This window comes from Sabethes cyaneus, chromosome 3 (assembly GCF_943734655.1).
Source record: "Sabethes cyaneus chromosome 3, idSabCyanKW18_F2, whole genome shotgun sequence".
In the NCBI taxonomy this organism is placed as follows: domain Eukaryota; kingdom Metazoa; phylum Arthropoda; class Insecta; order Diptera; family Culicidae; genus Sabethes; species Sabethes cyaneus.
Genome location: NC_071355.1, coordinates 146618234 through 146634633, shown reverse-complemented (window position 1 = coordinate 146634633; position 16400 = coordinate 146618234). Strand labels below are relative to the sequence as shown.

The window sequence follows — 16400 nt, the reverse complement described above, 5'->3', positions numbered from 1 at the left end:
TATCAGCGGAAGTCGTGCTTACTACGGGCTTCACAGACAGCAGACCAAGCCCCCGTATAAAGTGTACACAGTACAAGACGCTAATTAGACCGGTTGTTCTCTACGGGCATGAAACATGGACAATGCTTGAGGAGGACCTGCGAGTGCTCGGAGTTTTTGAAAGACGAGCAAAAAGACCAATTTCGGCGGTGTACAGGAGAACGGAGTATGAAGGCGGAGGATGAACCATGAACTCGCACAGCTCTATGGCGAACCCAGTATCCAAAACGTGGCTAAAGCTGGACGGATAGGCAGGGCATGTTGCAAAAATGTCGGACAACTACCCTGCAAAGATTGTGTTTACCTCAAATCCGGTAGGAACAAGACGACCAGAAGCGCAGCAAGCAAGATGGTTAGACTTGAGGGAGCGAGATCTAGCGAAAAGTACTCGGTGTCCGACGAATTGGAAAGCGGTAGCCCACAACCGCGTTAACTGGAGAAACCTTGTTTAACAGGCTTTGTCTAAGAACGGCAAGCCACTTAAGTAAGTAAGTAAGTTAAACAAAGTGCCGAATTAAATTTCATCGCATTTTTCGGTATCTTGAAGAACTGTAGAATCGAGGTGTTCCATGCGACTTTACTAATGCATCTCACACTATTGCAGTCCATCACAAAACTGACCATTCAACTTAGATGTGACTGATTATCATAGAAATCGTAGAATATCATAGAAAAATTGAAAAAACAATTTTAAAAAAATGCGAAGTATTGTGTACAACTTTGCTGATTTGGACAAGTAGTTGGACAACATGAGAATTTGAAATCTAAAGTTGTTTTGTTTTTTTGCAAATTTTGGTCGTTTGACATGATATAGCGTGAAATAACCCATTTGGTCACAGTAAATAAGTAGGGTAATTGATCTTGAATGGACCTATTTAGCGCTTTTTAACACCACCACTCGCACTCCTGCTCAATTTACTCGTCATTTATAAATAATATGTGGTGATGTTACTATTTGTTGGAAAGTGCCACCTTTTTTCTACATTATCAGTACTTTAAAAATGTATAATTGATGAAATTTTTATTAAATATATCGTTTTTTGCCAAAGCCTTTTTTTGATCTTGAATGGACCCAACATGATCTTGAATTGGACCTATTTTTGATTTTGAAATGGACCTAAATTAGGATTGTCATAGTTTCTTCCATGTAAATGAACAAAATAATAACAAAGAATTTTGTTTTAATAGTACAACTATACTATTGTTATTTATTAATAGGACACAAGATTGAACAGCTTTTACCTTTCTTATACTCTGTTAGAAAGGTATGAAAGTCGGTTGAAAAATTTGAAATCAGTCACAGTCACCGAGGGTCTTGTTTTTATGTCAGCCCAACAATTGAACAATGTTTCAGAGACTTGATATGCGTTGTGTATGTATCTGTGTGTGACATTTGCATATTGGGAATTTATTATTACCTGTTGTTCAGATATGGTTGAAACGATTTCCACGTCATAAAAAAATTATGTCGCCTATTAGTTTCAAAAATTTAAACCATTCACTAAAAATATGTAATATAACTTGTATTAAACGTAGTTTATCAAGTACAGTGGGGTTCGAGTTTTTATTTAGTGACTACATATTTCGAAAGGTCAGACTTTTACTGACGCAGGACTACGTCTTACTGCAAAGCATCCAAAGGTTTGCGACAGCCCCTGTCGAACATTTTGAATATAAAATCGTTGCAATCGTGAAAAATTAGTTAATTAGTGGTAATTATTCAATTTTTGACACATTTATATGCAATTTTTCAGTTGAAAAATGGTCTAGATTTTGCCACGGTTTCAATTTTGGCAACATAGGCGACACGCATTTGTTGTCAAATTCGAAATCATACTGTAAATGGTGCTTGAAAAAATCAGACTTGGTAATTCTACTAGGTTTAAAGGTATACTAGGTTTTAATTTTAAATGATAGTCGATGAAGAACTGTACCAGATAGAAAATAGGAAGTTTCAAAAATGAATATTTTAGATCTCAGGGTCACTAAATTTCGGTGGACAAGGAGGTATTAATTTTGTCACAAGTCAGAGGGGAGAGGTGCTTAAAGAAAACTTTACATCCCCCAAGAAAAAAATCAGAGGGGTTGTGTATAAGATACGACCACGGATGACGTAGTACAACGTTAGTCGGGTTGCATGATTTTGAATATTTTACTAAACTGATTTTTAATCTATCTGTCAATCGACCAAAAGGTGATGTGAAGTCAACCTGCTTGCTTATCGGCGGAATATAAGGCCTTTACAAAATATTTTTTAAGTTTTTGTCACCCCCCCCTTTGAAAATTGGCTTGAAAAATCGGGGGGCTAAAAAAATTTGGAGGATATGAGTATAAAATCAATTGTCCGTGGGCTCTACAGCCTGAAAAACTCGAAAAATGAGTGTACTTAACACTTCTAGCACGAAACAGAAATGGAAATTCAAATTCGGAGTTTCCGAAAATCGTCCAAAAAAATTCTCTCGTTTTTGTCTTCTTTTCGTACATTTTTGCATGGAAAATAATAACGTATATATTAGAAGCAAGAACAGATTTGGTTTTCACGCTTAAACTTTAAATAAACCCTTGTTTTTTGCTCGATTAAAAAATTCACTTTGTCCCCCCCCCTTTAGAGGCCCAATACAGGAAGGACAAAAACTTTATAAAATACTTGTAATGGCCTAATTTTACTTTATTCTGAGCCTCATAATTATTTTAACTAAACTAGAAAATTATCAAATACAATATTATTTTTTTTAGGCATATCCAGTTCGAAAATGGTCCAGATATTGATCCAAATTTTATATTTTTTGCACCATATCATTATCCAGGCCTTTACCTAATTTCTAAATCCTCCATTGACGCACAGATGATTTTATTGCAAAACCGGGTAATTTTGTAGGGCGGTTGGGCATCACAAAGTTTCACGAGGGTGAGGAAGTTGGCGTTCTTAACCATCAGAAGTGGCTGCTTCTTTTTACTCAGACGAGTCTGATTTTGTGACTACAGGATCCGGTTGAATTTTATTGGCCTTAGGGTTTTCGGTCAGCGCGCTAAAGGTGTTTTGAAGCTTTGGTATATGCTTGATTAACGTGTTTAAACTATTTCTCATCTGAGTTTTGTCAAAACTTAAACTTACAGCAAAACTTTTTGCTGTATTTATATGAAAAATACAGGACGTTATTTGTCCATGAAAAAAATTTTGATTCCAACCATTTTTACGATGTTGCCTGTAGATAGTTAAGCAGGGATAACCACTTTAAATAGAGTTTGGAATATTAGCTTCGTAACTCAATTCGAAGTTCCAATATTACAGTTTCCTAAACGACATGAAAGAACATTAAATTATCTCGTGTTTGATCCATCCTTTTTTAGAACTCGAACACATAACAAAATGGCGGACATTGAAACATAAAAGTATGGTTTTTAAGCGCAAAAATTGACTTTAAACATTTCTAAAAAATTCAAAAATTACAATATCAAGAAAAGGATGGGTCAAACACTAGATAATTTTGTTGGCTTTCAAACAAAAAAAGAATCATAAGAATTGCTTGAGCCGTTCTTGAGATATTTATGGTACCGACTTTCAAAACCTGGTTTCGAGAAAAACGACGTTGAAGTTTTTACTCGTTGTTTAATCGCTCCAGACGTGCGCGATACAAATAGCTGTAACTTTGTCAATATTTGGAATTCATGCAAACGACTTCAAACACATATGGTCAAAATGTTAATCTTTCGAAATAATCAATAAAAAAATTTAGGTTTTAAAAAATTAAAAAGGTACTATGCCCCCTTAACAGAAAAGGCAGTTAGTATCCCTCTTATCTTTCGATCCATCTTATCTTTTAATCAATGATGGTTAAAATTTTTGTACAATACTGAGAATAAATTAAGTTTATATTGTTTTAAGCATAAAATGACATATGTTAGCTAATTAGGAAGACTTTTTAGTTTCAAAACTAGAGGCTACAATGTACAAATACTATGAAGCAACTACGAAAAAGGATGAGTGATAGTTAGTTTTATTAATATAATTAAGTTTTCATTTAGGCTATAAATCAAGCCTACTTTCAATATCCCGTGCTTATAGATTAATTATAAACGGAGATACCATAGTGACAACAAGCAGTTTTATGGAATATACAACGGCGTGTTCGTTAGTGGTAGGCAATGATAGCTACCGCCAGTGATGTCTCGGAGCGCAAAACTAGGTCCATTCTAAAATCAATACTAGGTCCATTCAAGATCAAAAAAGGGGGTTAACATTTTTAAGGAATTTGAAGATTTTACTGGTTTTACTGAACTTTTAAATACCTAAATTGAAATTACACATATTTTAGCATCATTTTAAGAGTATTGTTTTATTTTAAACCAGAAGGGTTCCGGGTAGTAACAGTTTGAAAATACTCTATGGTGACTGCCAAAACGCTGAAAAACAGCTACTTTTAAATAAGCGGCAATAAAGTGGTTTTGGCTATAATTTTAATTTAATTTTAGTATATTTACGTTCAGAAATGATTAAAGATAAACATAAAAGCTAAATACAGTACAAAGACTTGATAATTATATCCTAAAATTCGTATTTAAAAATAGGTCCATTCAAGATCAGAATTCGACTAGGTCCATTTCAAAATCATTTACCCTATGTCAATTTTCAGCCAAGAAGGGTTGATTCGAAAATACAATATTTCGTAGTTATTTGCCATGGAATGCCTCGATCAAGAAAACGTATATACAGGAAAATCAATTGCTTCTCCGCAGCACGTCTCACATATTTCAGACTAATTGATCAGAAAATCCGATGACATTAACTTACCTTCAACCAGAAAAAAAAATCATCTCTATTGTGCCGACCACAGTAGCACGAAAAACAGACCCACCCAGCAAACTCAATTACTACTGCCTAACAGGTTACGAAAGTGCATAAAATATTCCAGATACAACACCCAACAGAAGAATATTTATTGAATATTTTATCCCACAAGCCGTAGATTAATGATACGGCCATCGTTGCCGTCGTTGGCTCCTAAAACAATTCAACATTTTCGCTTGCGGCAGCGTGCTTTGAGTCTCAAGGAAATTTGGTCCCTCACCACAGAAAAAAAAATGTTTCAACCAACGAAAGTAGAGATGGCGACGACAACGATTGTTCTGAAGGCAATACGTGATTTGCGTTCCAAAAGCATTTTACCGCACTGACAAAAGGACTGGAGTACAAGTGAAGCTTTTCCCACACAAATCAAGCAGTTACTGCCCGCATGTGAAATTGATTCTTTGGTGTTTTCAATAAAATTTCTCTATTTCATGAACAATAATAACTGTTCAGGTTAACATTTTCAAAACTAACTTTTCCTCAACAGGCGTTGTGTTTAAGGAAATTACCATTCCACTCCTGTCTCCGTTCCCTTTGCTGTCTACCTACCGTAGGGTGGAAAGACGAAGCGAAAATTTCTGTTAATTACAATCATGAACGCAGTTGTGAGTATCCCAGCATCTGTCCATGGATGAAAAAGGGTTAGGATCACAGCCGGTGGCTGAAGGAATGGCCAACGAAAGATATTTTCCCACCCATTAGGCAGCGCAGCGAACGTTTTCATGCCACCATATCCTATTGGCAGTACGCGTTCAAAGGTATTCTTTATTGCCTTACTTTCTCGAATCATTTCGCAGTCAGAAGGACCCTTCCACCGAGGGCATCATCCGTCTAATTAGACTGACAGTGGAAAGTTGAGTTTTCTTATTATCGTCTCATTTACTCAAAGGGTTACGATCCGATCTAAGAAATATTTTTCTTATATGTTTTTTTATTGCCGGTTTGCCTTGTCCTATCGGACAGGTGTCATTATCCAATTCTACTGTCGTGATTCTGGCAAAAAATATTAGAGTTTAAAAATGCTTGCCGTGGTATGCAATGTTCAGTTAATCCTGTTTTTTATTGTTTTGAATGCCAGTGTCAGGTGATAATTAGTGTAATCATCCACATTCATGTTGTAGTAAAATTTGAGAGGTTAAATTCAGTAGGTGTTTGAAGAAAGTTATTTTTCTGAACATTATTTATCACAATGCACCATGGGCAAAAACGAGAGAAAAAACGGCAATTAAGGTACAGCCTGCAGTCTTATGAAATAAAGGTGATCTTATGTAAAATTTTCTTGAGGATCGCGTGGTGCCCACCCCTTTCCTGTTTGTTATCGGGAAGTGCCCCATTTTGCACATATTCCCCTATTTTTAACATTTTTCACCCTTATTGGATTATTCCAAGCAAGGTTTTGAGAAAACAAACCGCAACAATCTAATAATTTTGAGTAAAAAAGTCCGCAGAATCGAATAGGGCTTATCTCATTTAGTTTAGAGCACATTATTTTTTTTGGTTTGAATTCCCGTTTGGTAAAATCGGTTTGACAACAGGAGCTCAACCAAAAAAAATAATGTGCTCTAAACTAAATGAGATAAGCCCTATTCTATTCTGCGGACTTTTTTACTCAAAATTATTAGGTTTTTAACTTTTGTTTTCTCAAAGCCTTGCTTGGAACAGTCTAATAAGGGTGAAAAATATTAAAAATAGGGGAAAATGACCAAAATGGGGCACTTCCCGATGATAAACATGAGAGGGGTCGGCACCACGCGATTCTCCGAAAAATTTTACTTAGGAACACGTATATTTGATTAACCTGCAGTTCGTATCTTGATTGTATCCGTTTTTCTCTCATTTTTGCCCATAGTGCAATGGTGTGAAAACCGAAAAAATAAAAATGCATTAGGGTTTTTTAATATATATGAATTATTCAAAATCGCAATACCAGATTGGTTACCTTAATAGATATTTACTCACACAAGTCATAAACTTTTCAAAGCATTTCCATTGACATATTGAACCTGAAAATGAAAATTATTACCTCCGTTGTTCCAAGCTCAGGGATGGCACAATAACTTTGACTCAATTCACATTCATTTGACAGTACCGTGTCAGTCAAACGGCTGGCAAAGGGTGAACATGTGCATTCCATAACCTCTGTTCATTAACTCCTATTTTTACCTCCACGAGGTATCGGCTGGGATACGCAACTTCGGTTGTCGTATGCTAACAGGAAAGGGGGCACAGTGGCTCCCGCCCACATTAAGATGGCAGCCCCATGAGTGGAATAAGGACCTTAGGTTAACAGCCTACTGTACCGGAACACAAAAAAGTCACCGAAAATGAAAGAAGAAATCTCTCTGGATTAATAGCAACGACCTTTAGCATGAAAACACGAACACGAATCGGAACATGGAATGTACTGACCCTTGCCCAGCAGGGCAAGCTGGCTCAACTTGCAAGGGAAGCTAGCCGCCTGAAGCTTGAAATCCTGGGGCTGAGCGAGGTCCGCTGGCCGGGTACTGGCGAACACAGGACATCATCCGGGCAAGTCTTGCTCTACTCTGGCATACGAGGTGAAAATGCTACTCGAGAAAGAGGAGTTGGATACCTACTTAGCCCAGGGGCAGATGAGGCCCTGATGAAGTGGGAACCGGTAAATGAGCCAATAATCGTTGCCAGATTCAGAACACGGGTTAGGAACCTTACAGCAATCCAGTGCTATGCGCCAACAGATGCTGCCGACCTGCAGGAGAAAGAGAGTTTTTACAGTCAGCTGAACAGCGTGGTTGAGAAAATCCCGAAGGGGGACATCCAAATCCACACGGGCGACTTCAACGCGAAGATTGGCTCAAACAACGCGAAGATTGGCTCAACCAACGCGGACCTTGAACGCGTCATGGGACGCCATGGCCTAGGAGAGATGAACGAAAACGGGGAGCTGTTTACAGAATTCTGTGGTAATAACAACATGGTCATTGGTGGATCGTTGGGTGTTGCCACGACGTTGGGTGCCGCTACGACGTCCGCCGATTGGAGATTCCTGAGGTGAAAAGGGCCTTTGTCGAACAACTTGAATCTCGAGCCTCGGAGCTGCCACCTGGTGGAACCGTCGAAGAGCAATAGACCGGCATCAAGAACGCCTTCATCACAATCAGTGATGAAACCCTCGACAAAGCGCGCGGAACGGAGTGGATTTCGGTGAAACTTGGAGGAAGATCGATGAGCGGAGAGAGGCGAAAGCCGGCATTGAGCGAGCGCGGACCAGATCGGCTAAGACAGCTGCCCGTCAACGATACGTCGAACTGGAGAGGGCTGTTAAACGTGCTTGTAGGCGGGACAAGAGAGCCTGGAATAACTCCCTGGTCGAACAAGGGGAAACCGCTGCCGCCAATGGTGATATCCGTTTGTTGTACGATATTTGTCGCCGCCTTAGTGGTGCCAGGATGAATGCAAAGATGCCCCTAAAGAACAGAGCTGGTCAGCTACTGACTGACCGTACAGAACAGCTTAAGCGATGGACTGAACATTTTGAACAACTCTTCCGAGTTTCAAATGTCAGAGACCAACAAAACCAGCAGCGTATGATGCCTACAGTTCGTCGAATTAATCGCGTGAACTCGGAGGCGCCATCGCTGGATGAAATTGTAGCAGCCATCAAGAGTATGAAATCCAATAGAGCGCCAGGGATAGATCGTATTTCAGCCGAAATGCTCAAAGCTGACCCATCTTTGTCAGCCCAGATGATGCATCAGCTTTTCAGCAATATATGGGAAACCGCAACTTTTCCAGTGGACTGGATGCAGGGCATATTGGTCAAAGTCCCTAAGAAAGGAGACCTAACTAAATGCGGTAACTGGCGTGGCATCACGTTGCTCTGTATTACTCTCAAAGTACTCTGTAAGGTAATCCTCAACCGGATCCAGGAGAAGATCGACGCTACTCTCCGGCGGCAGCAAGCTGGATTCCGTGCTGACCGATCAAGTGTAGACCGCATTATATTGGAGCAGATCAACGAATTCCAGGACTCTCTTCTGGTGGTGTTCGCTGACTTCAAAAGTCCTTCGACCGACTCAACCACGAAAATATCTGGGGCGCACTTGGGCGTTCAGGAGTTCCAGATAAGCTAGTCCATCTCATCGAGGCTCAGTACGAGGCGTTCTCGTGCAAGGTTTTGCACGACGGCGTCTTTTTTTTTTTTTGTATTGTTTATGCAGGGAGAAAATCTTCATAGACAGCACCTTCACGGTGCCGAATAGGATTCACATGGTGCCAACATGCGCCTACCTACTAAAAACTCTCCTGCTGCCCGTTCCTGAACCCCTCCCGGAACTACCGTTAGGTTTTACTTCAGGAGGGAGGACGTGCCGAAGCACTCCGACTTGTCCGTTGCGTGTGTGGGTACACACAACACCCTTGCCATTTCATACCGCCACTACCCTTCACCTAGGGCCTGGGCCGCCCAATCAGCCCGTTACTGACCCTAGCAAGCTATGTCGGCCCTGTCGTTGCAAACGTTCTAGCCGTTGCAACTCCGTTATCACCGCTGTTACCGCCCTATCGACGGCACCCCATGCACGCTGCTCAGCGCACATTCTCTGCACGATGTTGTCGGCGTTGGTGTCTTCTCCAACGACCGCAAGCATCACCTGCCGAGTGGACGTAAACCGCGGGCAGTGAAAAATCACATGCTCCGCCGTTTCCTCGGCTACCGTGCAAACGGGGCAAAAGGGTGAATCTGCCCGCCCGCGCGTATGTAGATACTTTTTAAAGCATCCATGACCCGACAGAAACTGGGTAAGGAAAAAGTTTACCTCACCATGACCTCTGCCGATCCAGGACGATATGTTCTGGATCAGCCTATGGGTCCACCTACCATGGTCGGTGCGATCCCATTCCGCCTGCCAACGCCTAATAGAGTCCAGCCTAACTCTGTCCCTAGCGCCCCTGACGTTCCTCTGCCTATGGCACTCGATATCCTCACCTAGGAGTATGCATATTGGAATCATGGCTGCAATGACCCCAATCGCATCCAACGATATGGTACGGCAGCCGCACGCAACGCGCAATGCTAACAGCCTGAACACCTTGTTCAGGCATGCCTGATTGCGCTTACTTTCCAAAGCCGGGGCCCACGCCGGTGCACCGTATCGTAGCACCGACATGGCAACGCTGGCCATCAGGCGTCTCTTACTGCTGCTAGGACCGTAGCCGTTCGGCATGATCTTAGACAGAGCAGTGACCGCCGTTGACGCTTTACCACAAGCATAATCCACATGACTGGTGAAGTTCAGCCTGTTGTCTGTCATGACACCCAGGTACTTCACACTTCGTTTGGAGACAATCACCTGTCCCCCCACGATTATTTTTGCCTCTATGGCCGACTTTCGGTTGCTGACCATCACAGCTTCCGTCTTATGGTGGGCCAATCGTAGATTGACGCCCGCCATCCAACCCTCTATTATGCTTATGGGGTCTGATGCCAGCATTTCCACCTCTTCTAGAAACTCGCCTACCACCGTAAGGACGATATCATCGGCGAAGCCAGTAATATCGACCCCAGTGGGTAGTTCAAGCCTCAGCACCCCATCGTACATGGCATTCCAAAGCGTGGGGCCGAGAATCGAACCCTGTGGAACACCCGCTGTCACTTTGTACCTCTTCGCCCCATCCGCCGTGTCGTACACTAGCGTCCGGTTCTCGAAGTAACTCTTAAGCAACCTGCATAGATGATCCGGTACCCTCATCCTATGCAGCGCTAACGCAATTGCACCCCAGTTAGCGCTGTTAAAGGCGTTTTTGACATCGATTGTGACTATAGCACAATACCTGTCGCCTCGCCTTTTCCGTTTCATAGGCTTCTCGGCCCTCTCCACTACGGACTTTATGGCATCTACAGTGGACTTCCCCTTACGGAAGCCAAACTGCGTGTTTGCCAGTCCGACATCACTTTCCACTACAGGCGTCAGCCTGTTTAGGATTACCCGCTCTAGCAATTTGCCTAGCGTGTCCAATAGGCAAATTGGCCTGTACGACGAGGGATCACCAGGCGGTTTCCCCGGCTTTGGCAGCAGTACCAATCTTTGGACTTTCCATTTGTCTGGAAATTCGCATACCTCTAGGCAACTCTGAAGCGTCTCTCTAAACATATCGGGATACGCTTGGATCGCCGCTTTGAGTGCCTCGTTCGGAATCCCGTCAGGACCGGGCGCTTTCTTCGATTTCAAACCTCTGGCAATTACGATGAGTTCCTCATTCGTGACCGGAGTGAGGACATCATTCGATTGACCGTACGGGGTCGGAGGCCACCAAACTGGATCGTGTTGCGGAAAGAGCCCTTCCACGATGACTTTCAGCTTTTGGGGGCAGGTTTCCGGCGGCGCAGATGTACCCTTCATCTTTTTCATTACCACCTGGTATGCACCGCCCCAGGGGTTTGAATCCGCATCGCGACATAGCTCCTGGAAGCAGGATTTCTTGCTACGCCTAACCTCTTTCTTAAGCGCCGACCTTGCCGCTCTAAGATCAACTCCCCGAGCTTCAGCATCTGCATCGGTCCGGGCCCTCTGCGCTAGCCTTCTCGCTCTGTGGCACCTGGAACGGAGCTGGGCAATGGTATCACTCCACCAGTATACCGAGCGACGACCGTTCATTGGCTGCCCCGTCCTAGGCATAGTGGTATCACATGCCCGTACTAGGACGTTGGTCAGCTCCCGAGCACTCAGGTTCGAGCGGGTGCTCTCTGCACTGAGTGCTTCAACGAACAGGTCTTTGTCGAAGGCCTTCACTTTCCACCTCCTCCCTGTCGACTTCGCCCCGCGTGGCCGTAGCGCCCGTCGTTCAATCGTGTACCGTATAGCTTGGTGGTCACTATGCGTGTACTCATCTGACACCCTCCAGCCCATGTTGTCAAGCAACGTTGGGCTGCAGAAGGTGATGTCGATGATCGATTGTTGTACCCCCCTACAAAAGGTACTGACGGATCCCACGTTAGCCAGACTTACATCTAGCTTGGACAGAGCTTCCAACAGGCTTTGTCCCCTCGGAGTAGTGCACCTGCTACCCCATTCGACAGCCCAAGCATTGAAGTCTCCTCCAATGACAACGGGCTTGCGGCCCGTGAGTTCGTCGGTGAGCACGTCTAGCATCCGGTCAAACTGCTCCGGCGACCACCTAGGTGGAGCGTAGCAGCTACAGATGCAGACGCCATCGACTACCGCGATCACGAACCCCTCTTGGTCGGACGACACCACCTCCTGGATCGGGTATCTACCCATCACGGCGATCGCTGCCATCCGACCCTTGTCGATAACCCAGTTTGTGCCTCCACGGGGGACCCGGTAGGGATCCGCGATAATGGCAATATCGCACCCCGTTTCGGCTGCCGTTTGCCAAAGCAACTCCTGTGCCGTTTCACAGTGGTTTAGATTAATCTGTATAACCTGCACCATTATCGTTGCAAGGCGCGTCTATAAGCTGCACACAGTGGGCCGCCTGTGGCATGCTTATTTCCCTCTACGGCTGTGCAGAGCAAGCACCTGGGGGGTTTGCTACATCCCCTGGCGAAGTGGCCCTCTTCACCGCACCGCCTGCACAGCTTGGACCGATCGGGGGCCTTACACTTGGCCGCCCGATGGCCGAAGCCCATACACTTGAAACAGCGTTCTATGCGCCGTTTCACCGTCAGTGTACATACTGACCATCCTACCTTAATCTTGCCAGACGCCAACATCTTGTTGGCGATTGCCTCTGGCACGTTTAAGGTCGCGGTTTGCATATCTCCATATGCCTTCCGCAAGCGGATGTCTGCGGGTGCCACATCAACCTTAAGCTGATCCCGCATAGCCTCACTCAGGTCAACTGTCGTCGTAATCTCGTCGAGGTTTTTACACTCGACCAGAACACGCTGCGACAGCGCCTTGACCTGGCCCGCTTCTCCCAGGGACTGCTCAACCAGTTTCTGGTAATTCGAACTCTGGACCGTTGGGTCCTTTCTAAGTTCGAAAAGCATATCCCCTGCCTGGGTTCGGCGGGTCTTTACAACGTTGGCCCCAAGCTCCTGCAACTTGGGGTCCACACGGACCTTTCGCAGTAGATCAGCATACGACAGCTTGCCTGTCAGCTTCACTACTAAGGCGTCGCCCTTATGGACGCGCCTTGGCTTTGGCTTTGCAGCCGCAGCCTCGCTCGGTTTCGGCCTCGGCGGTTTAGGCGGTTTACGCCTAACCACCTGCCAATCCTCTTCCCCGGTCCCGGAAGCGCCCCCGCACGTTCGCTGGTAGAGGCGCGAGCCGAAGTCCGCTGCCTCTTGGCCACCAGCGTTGGTCCATGGTCGGGCGTAGCCGCCTTGCGCTTGGCAAGCGGCGTACGCGCCTGACTAGGCATGGCCACAGCCTTAGCGGCTATGACCTGAGCTTCGGCGATTTCGCATCGCTGCAGAAGCTCTTGCCTCTCCACCTCGGCAGCTATGACGGTAGAGCGGAGGCTCACCGCCAGCTTTTTAATGTCGAGGTGGACATTTGACCTAGAGTTGATGAACGAGTACAACTCGTCCACCAACTTTTTGGCTTCCTCCAGCTTGCTACTGGCTGGAGGAAGCCCGTCTTCGCCCTCAGGAGGGTGCACCATGCCCTCCGTTGACATTTGCCTACCGCTGTCGCTCGCCTTCTTGGCTGAGCTGGCAGCGATGGCCACCGGCGTTCTAACTGGGGTGTTAGTCCTAGGTGGTGTCAACTTCCTCTTCGGTATCGCTCCCGTTTTCGGGGGGCTTCCCTGTATGGGCTGTGCCCCCGACTTCGGCGGGCTTCCCTTCTTGGGTCGCGCCCCCGATAACGGGGGGCTACCTGTCTTTGCTGTTGGTGACCTAGCCAACTTACTACTTTTGGCAAAGATATCATCTTTGCCACTAGTAGCACCCGTATTCGATCCCTCTTTGAAATTTAAAAATTTTTCCATTCGAAAGGGTCCCAACTCTAGGCCGCTATCTCCACTCGTAATTGTGTAGTCGCCTTAACGATCCCATGGTGATCTATGCAAGCAGGGAGGCCATGGCTAGGGACACTCCCCCCTACCCTTCATGGGGGCAGGGATGTCAGCATCCGATCGGCGTTAGTCAGGAATGTATCATCTGAGCCTACACCACCGCACTTTGACGTGAGTGACGAGCTTTGAACGTACCTAGAGACCAGCCACGGTTTTAACGGGACGGAAGGCAGCTGTACCATTAGCCTACTCGCCGTTTCGGGAAGGTATCACCCTTCCTTACATAAGGTAGTAGAATAGCACAGCCGTCAGCCCTGTAGCGCCAAATCCAAACGATTATTCCCGCCCGTCCAGTACACCGTAATTAGGATCTTCCTGGAACCGATCCTAATGTGCCCATGGCACTCCTGACCTGGCTTTTTTGCTTAAAGTCCTGAGCTCTAACAGGACGCTACTACGTCCGCAGCTGGCTTATAGGAATTGAGCTCCGCTCGCCTCTTTACACCACTGCGCCACGCTAACCGCAAACACTACGGCGCCCGCAGCTGGCTTATAGGAGTTGAGCCCCGCTCGCCTCTTTACACCACTACGCCACGCTACCCTCAGGCACAAAGTGCCCCCCTTTCCCTGTTAGCACACAACTGAGGGTGCAACCAAAGACTGGTATTTGGTTGACCCTAGGCCCAGTTGCGTCCCGGCCGGTACCGCGTGGAGGTAGGGATAAGAGTTCCCGCTCCCATCGTAATGGCTATTCGGAGTCGCGCAAAGTCGAATGCGACTTTGTTCGGCGCCTTAACCTCGCTGAGTTTGGGCCTTAACCGGCCGCACGACGGCGTCTTGTCCGACCCGATAAGGGTTACTGCTGGCGTGAAACAGGGCTGCATTTTATCACCGCTTCTGTTTCTCATCGTTATGGATGAGATATTAGTTGGAGCAATTGACAGTAGACCAAATCGAAGATTGCCTTGGAATCCTTTAACGATGGAGCAGCTAAATGACCTCGACCTAGCCGACGACATTGTCTTGCTCACACAACGCCGAAACGATATGCAGGGCAAGTTAGATGACCTCTCCGAGAACTCCCAGGCAGCAGGTCTCAAAGTCAATGTAGCAAAAACTAAGTCTATAGTAGTGAACACTGACAATTCCACCAACTTCACAGTAGCAGGTAACAAGTTGAGCAGGTAGACGCCTTTCAATATCTTGGTAGCTAGACAACGCTCGATGGTGGTACCAAGACTGATATAGCCACACGGATCAGGAAGGCCAGGGGTGGCTTTGCAGGTTTGCGAAACATTTGGCGCTCAAACCAGATCACTCTACGTACGAAAACCTGAATCTTTAATTCAAGCGTTAAATCCGTAATGCTGTATGCTGCGAAACGTGGTGCGTCGTGCGTCTCAGCAGAGACAACGCCAAAACTGCTGGTATTCATTAACCGGTGCCTGCGATACATCATTCGTGCCTAGTGGCCTGATAACTGGTTATCCAACGAGGAACTTCATCGTCGGTGTCATCAACGGCCGATAGCCACAGAAATTCGTGAACGTAGGTGGAAGTGGATCGGACACACCTTGAGGAAAGGAGCGAACGAGGTTTGCAGAGAAGCACTCGACTGGAATCCACAAAAACAGCGTAAAAGAGGTAGACCCAGAGGCTCATGGCGACGGAGCTTAGCCAACGACATCCGGGCTGTAGTCGAGACCCAAGTAGCACACTTTAGGTCCATTTAGTTGAAGCAACCGGATTACGACTGAAATTAGTCATAATTCGGTTATCACAACTACTTTGTAACAACCGTGCTAGTAGGGGAACCTGTCCTGGCGACAGGTAAAAGCCATGTCGGGTAACCGTCAGCAGTGGAGATCTCTGATTTCATCCCTTTGTTCTGCCGGATTTGAATACTATAAACACTTTCGTTTCATTACTCTTTTCTACAGTCACCTCGGTCGATTGTAAAAACTACCGTTATAAAAAATTAATTTAATGCCTTACTTTACTATTATATTAATTTAATTTAATTTCACTTATTATAAACATCAAGACAAAAACACGAGGCTGGTATGGCATTGAATATTAAATCAACTTCGGTTATCAAATTATATTATTCTTCCTGCGAAAGCGCGCTGTTTCGAATTATTTTTAAAGTCCGTTAATATGCTGTGAAAATTCGCACAATCCAGAAAATGGTCAACCTAAGAAAGATAACATATGTGCGCTACATTTCCAGTGCAAAATCTTACACGTATCAACCAAGGTAAGCTATCCAGCGACGGAGTAGCGATAGAAGGTTACAGCAAGAGACACAGTAACTGAAGCAATACCCCGCGGTAACTTTCGCAAGACAAAAAATCGATTGCTTGCCGTGAAAATCCTTTCCCATCATTTACTCGTTTCGCTCGTAGCAGTCAGACTTTATGTGCTGCAGCCTATAACGGGCCTCATGCTTAGGTGCAGATGTAAGGAAAAAGAAAACTTTTCGCTTTTATGTTCCTTTCCGCCACAACTTTGCGGCCTGTGAAGGACACACATAAAACTGCGGAAGCCG

At 45.2% G+C, this 16400-nt stretch overlaps 1 protein-coding gene across 1 annotated transcript in view; it reads right to left on the bottom strand.

The window, feature by feature from the left end:
- The window catches only part of LOC128740234 (voltage-dependent calcium channel subunit alpha-2/delta-4), a 106517-nt gene that overhangs the window by 75692 nt on the left and 14425 nt on the right, over positions 1-16400 (bottom strand). The gene's annotated exons all lie outside the window — the stretch shown is intronic.